This window comes from Microtus ochrogaster, chromosome 16, assembly GCF_000317375.1.
Source record: "Microtus ochrogaster isolate Prairie Vole_2 chromosome 16, MicOch1.0, whole genome shotgun sequence".
In the NCBI taxonomy this organism is placed as follows: Eukaryota; Metazoa; Chordata; class Mammalia; order Rodentia; family Cricetidae; genus Microtus; species Microtus ochrogaster.
In genome coordinates this window covers 44,850,136-44,855,588 of record NC_022018.1, presented here as the reverse complement: position 1 = coordinate 44,855,588, position 5,453 = coordinate 44,850,136, and positions in this window count along the sequence as shown.

Below are 5,453 nucleotides of genomic sequence, written 5' to 3'. Positions count from 1 at the left end.
GCTCTTGTAGACCAGGCTGGACTCGAACTCCCAGAGATCCACCTGCCTCTGCCTCCCGAGTGCTGGGATTAAAGGCGTGTGCCACCACCGCCCGGCTCTTGCAGCATTTTTTAAAAAGAACAACATTTTGGTGCCGCGTGACTTGGATGATTCACCTGCCCCGGACTTCCACCTGGGGCCGGAGTTCTGGCTTTAGGTGCCATCCGGGACTCTGAGCTCCCTCCCGGGGCAGAATCAGGACCTGAGGATCTTCTCTTCAATGACCCACGTGTTCTATCTGCCTGGATGCAGCTCCTCCAAACAACAAATCAACTAATCGTGAGTGTCCCCATCTCAGCCAGCTTAACCATCTCTTTTAACCCAAGGGATTGACCATTGAGCTCCGGGCAACCCTTCACGGTTTTTAGGGATTAGGGGACCTCCAACTGCAGGCTTTCAGGGCCTCGGTTGTTCCCTTCACGGGCATTCAATTCGGCTTGTCTCCTGTGCTAAGCCTGTGCCTGAGATGGCTGGCCTTAGCCAGCCCCTCAGCTCACCCGCGCCTGGAGGCCCGGGGTCTCCAGTTCTCCCTATTTTTCTTTTTTCATTCCTTTTCTTCCTTCTTTTTGTCGTAACTGCTGCTACGATGCAGCACGCCGCTATGGTGCAGCCTGACCTTGGTTGAATCCCTCCTGCCCGGGAATCCCTCTCCCGTCGGAGGCTTGAGTCAATTCAGCCAGGTTATAGCACCCCCCCTGTGAGCTTGGACGCCTGTTCACAGGGCCTGGGTGTTCGTGCCATCTGCATCTTGAAATTAATGGGGAGATGGCTGCTGGTCCCTGAGCAATGGCTGGTTCCAGGCAGGGAGACACATGGCGGGCAGGCAGAAGACAGAAACATGGATAGACACGACATGCAGGGTGAGGTTGAATGTTTATTCAGGGGGTTATGGAGGAGGAAGGGGGGGGACAGACAGAGAGGGAGAGAGAGAGAGAGAAGAGGAGAAAGAGACAGAGAAGGGGGGAAGCAGAGAAGTGGGGAGAGAGGCAGAAGCAAAGCTGCCTCTCTGAGAGGAAGATGGAAAAGAGAGTGAGCTCAGGCCGGAAGCTGAAGATCAGCCTGCCTCAGCAGATGGGGAGAGGAATGGGTGTGGCTTGTCTCTTAAAGGGACCAAAACCATAACATTCCCAGGTCTTCCTTATAATAAAAAGCACGCAAGGAAGCAGAAAAGGAAGCAGAAAAGGAAGGGCCCAAGATGGCGGCGGGCAGGTCAGAGGTAATGGGAGTGGGCGTGGCTTGTCCCTTAAAGTGACAGGAAAGCACAACAGCCATCATGCCAAAATCTATCCGTGGCAGACTGCTCACCGGTACCCACATTTAAAAAGTTTAGAGTAAACAGGCACAATTGAAGGCATTTTGTGGCGACTGATGATACAATTTTTTTTTTATTTAATGATTTATCGAAGGGTTCATGCTCCCCTGTAAGTAACAATAAATAGACCCATGGCCGTTGGATATATTATCAAACGTTTGGAAGCTATCTTTTAAATCCAAACTATAAGTCTAACTAGCTGACAGGCTCAACTTGCTTATTTATGTTTTTGTAGATATCTGTCTAGGCGGGGCCAATCTGGGCTGCCACCCCAAGCTGTCTGCTAGGATAAGGCTGTTAGCTTTGTTTTTTGTAGCTTGACTGTCTGATAGGGACCAGGCTATGCCTGGCTAGCTGAAGCTGGGGGCAGGCAGGGGCGCAAGCCATGCTCTCCACTGCAAGGCTGTGTCTCACTGGGGACTTGGGACCAGGAGGACGGTCCCTCACTGATGGGCTGGCAAATTTAGCTTAGGTTTTTAGGTGTCTGTCATTGCAGTGTCTTGAGATTTTCATGTCCACAACAAGCTTAGGCAGGTATAATCATCGCAGTTTCTCTCTTTCTCTCTCTCTCTCTCTCTCTCTCTCTCTCTCTCTCTCTCTCTCTCTCTCTCCCCCTTCCTTTATTCCTCCCACCCTTCCTTCCTTTCCTTTCTTTCTTAATTACCTGCTATTGTTTTTATTTTTTTAATTTTAAATCTTGCAATCACAAAATTAGATTTTCTATCAGGCCATGCTGCCTCTAGCCATTTTTTTGCTGACTGGCTCTGGGCACTGGGTGTGAGAAGCACAGCCCTCCAAACATTTTTGTCATCTGCTTTTTTTTGACTCCATGGCACCGCGGGGGTCAGACCCAATTGCTATGGCGCATGGCATAGGCTGCCATAATCATAGCTGTAGCCAGGGCCATTGTTGGGCTCCGTGTCCTGAGTTTCCTTTTCTCTTTTTACCTGCTCAGCAGTGGCGGAGACTGCAGCTCCGAGACCTTAGCCCGGCTCGTGGGCTTGGTGGAAAAGCTACTCCTATGTCCTTGTCTCCTTATATTTTTCTATCTGCTCAGTAACTGCAGCCGTGGCTCTAAGACCATAGCACTACTGCTTGCCTGGGCGAAGGTGGGGCTGCACTTTGGCCTCTCTGAGTCCTGGAGCAGCCCAAAAAGGTCAGCTGGTACGCGAGCAGCGAGGCAGAGGAAGTATACTGTTTACGTTATCTACAAACTCTAAAAATCTCTGCATTTGTTTTTGCCCCACGCCAGCTCCTCCGGCTGTTAAAGCACATTCAAACAATTGTACAGACAGTTGAATACTATGTCTTTGCCCCATGTTTACAGATATTTACAGCTTTACTCTCGCTAGCGTCACCGCCCTTTTATATTTGAGGTGACTTCTGTTGAGGTCCTCGCTGGGCGGGTTTGTACATTCCAGGCTAGGAGTGTGAGGATTAGAAAATGTTAAGTATGTGGAACAGAGATAAGAGGAAATCACACAAGGACATAGGATAGTATCTGGAGGGCGACCCAGCAAATACCGAATGCTGAATTCATCCACGTTTATTTTCCATACACTTTTACACCCCAATACAAAAAGGAGAGAAAAAGGCTGCTTTAACATGATACAAAGGACAACCCAGAACAGTTTCTTGCCCCAATACTTGAGACATCAAATCATTAACTCTTGAGAAAAGCATTCTGTTGTTTAGGCAGTGAACCCACCCTAGATCAAGTAATCCCAAAGGCAGCCACTCCCTAGGTCAAACCTAGCTCAAAAGAAGGAGCAGAAGGATTCTTGAATTCTCTGACCCTTGGTCAGAGTGGAAAGGATATACCCCTATGGGCCATCTTTATGTCCAAAACATCACGTAAGCACACTTTAGGTCGGGGCATGTGGCCACAGTTGTTGTCGACAACTTTGAGCAAGCTAAAACTCTCTGACCTTCAGACAAGGTGGAATAGGCTCACATTTTTGAGCCTCTACAGGGCAACACAAGATAATGTCTACGGACTTTATTAAACCATTAGCAACTGAGGACCCTTAGTAGAAGCTCTGAACCAAAGGAACCAGCAACGGGGCTGTCAGAAAGAAAAGCGAGCCAGACCTGGAGTATGGGCTGCCAATAGCCATTCTTTGTAATGAACTGGCAGGGAGAGCTGAATATCCAGGAGAAACGATGATGGGGTTAGGGACTCAGGCTATTTCCTGTAGTATTCTTTCCTCTTTGGGGGGGCCCACCACTGAACTCCCGAATAAACACAGAGACTTATTACTACTTATGAATACTCAGCTTTACCTTGGCTTGTTTCTTGCCACCTTTTCTTAAATTATTCCAGCTACCTTTTGCCTCTGGGTTTTTATCTTTCTCTATTTTTGTTTATCTTTTCTTTCCTTCTTATTCTGAGTCTGGTAGGGTGACTGGCCCTTTTTTTTCTCGCTCCTCCATCCCCTCTTCCCAGATTTCTCCTATTTATTCTTTCTGCCAGTCAACCCTGCCTATCCTTCCTCCTGTCTGGCTATTGGCCATTCAGCTTTTTATCAGACCAATGAGGCATTTTAGGCAGGCCGAGTAACACAGCTTCACAGAGTTAAACAAATGCCGCAGAAAAGAATACAACACATCTTTCCCTCATTAAACAAATGTTCCACAGCATGAACAAATATAACACATCTCTAACTAATATTCTACAACAATTTTCTGTAGAGATGCTTCAAAAGTCCTGGCTAGAAAACACAGCTCAATGATAGTAGTGTTCTTGCCCAGTACCTGCAAGGCTCTGTGTTACAGCTCCAGCACCACAGAAAACAAGAAGGAAAAAAAAAAACCCATGGTTTACAGCATCCCCTTTGTCCTAGATACACTCAAATAAAAATAAATAGTTTTCATGTTATTTGAACACCAAATTTTAAATTTTCACTCTCCTGTAGTTCAGAGAAGTTAATTGCTCTCGGGAAGGCCACCCCATGGACAGAAAGAAAGAAGAACAGAGAGGTTGGGTATCTTATCTGTCACAACATGTTGTAGGGAAAGAAAACACTGTCCAGGGAAACAGAGTGACTTCTGAGAGCGGCCACTGGGACAAGCTGCTCCCCTTCTATTTGTTCCACAGCAAGACTTCAGAAGGCAAAATCCTACTGGCATATCTAGCTATAACTAGCATTCAACAGAAGACACATTCAACAATGCATGATATTTAACACTCAACTAAAGGACATAGATATGTGATTATCTCAGCATCACAAGATTTGCTCTTACATAGACTCTCAGACACCAATCTTAGCCAAAAGATAATATTTATGCTTTTCAGAGGCCGGTAAAATATTTGTACTTTGAAACACAAAGTTGGTAATGCTTAACTGTGGGGCAACCTTATCAGGATTTAGTAAATAGGTTCAAAGGAACACAAGCTGATTCTGGAACCTGGCTGAGCAGGGAGATTTAGAGGCCCTTTGGAAGGCAGCTGATTATCTAATGAGTCATATGTATGCATGTCCTCTATGTCCTTCATTATCTCAGGTAAATGGACTCTTTCTTAGACTCCAGAGTTAGCCTAGAGCACCAGCTTACTCCCAAGCACCGACTTGGTGCCTTAGGTCTTCCACCTGCCATTGCATAGCTAACATGTTAACATGTTCTTGTACTTTTGCCAAGTTAGCTGGAAGGAAAGACCAGCTTTTAATCAGGTACCATCAAAGGAAAATCCGGCCCTGAATCCCTCTCTAATCCCTAATACTGACCTTCAGAACCTGAGACCTCCCCAGTCCACCCTGAATCACGGATTGTCGAAGCGTTTTGTTTTTTTTTTTGTTTGATACGGGGTATCTTGTATTCCATGCCGACTTTAACGTCACTATATGGTTGAAGATAACATTGAACTCCTCGTCCTCCTGCCTCCACTTCCTGAGTGCTGGAATTATAGGCATGTCCTGCCAAGCCTCATTAATGTGGTACTCAACATTGAAACCTGGGCTGTGTGCATTCCAGGCAAGCATGCTACCAATTGACTTATATTCTGAATCTCTCTAGACTTGCTTTGAAAAGTTGTAAAAGCCGGGCGGTGGTGGCGCACGCCTTTAATCCCAGCACTCGGGAGGCAGAGGCAGGCGGATCTCTG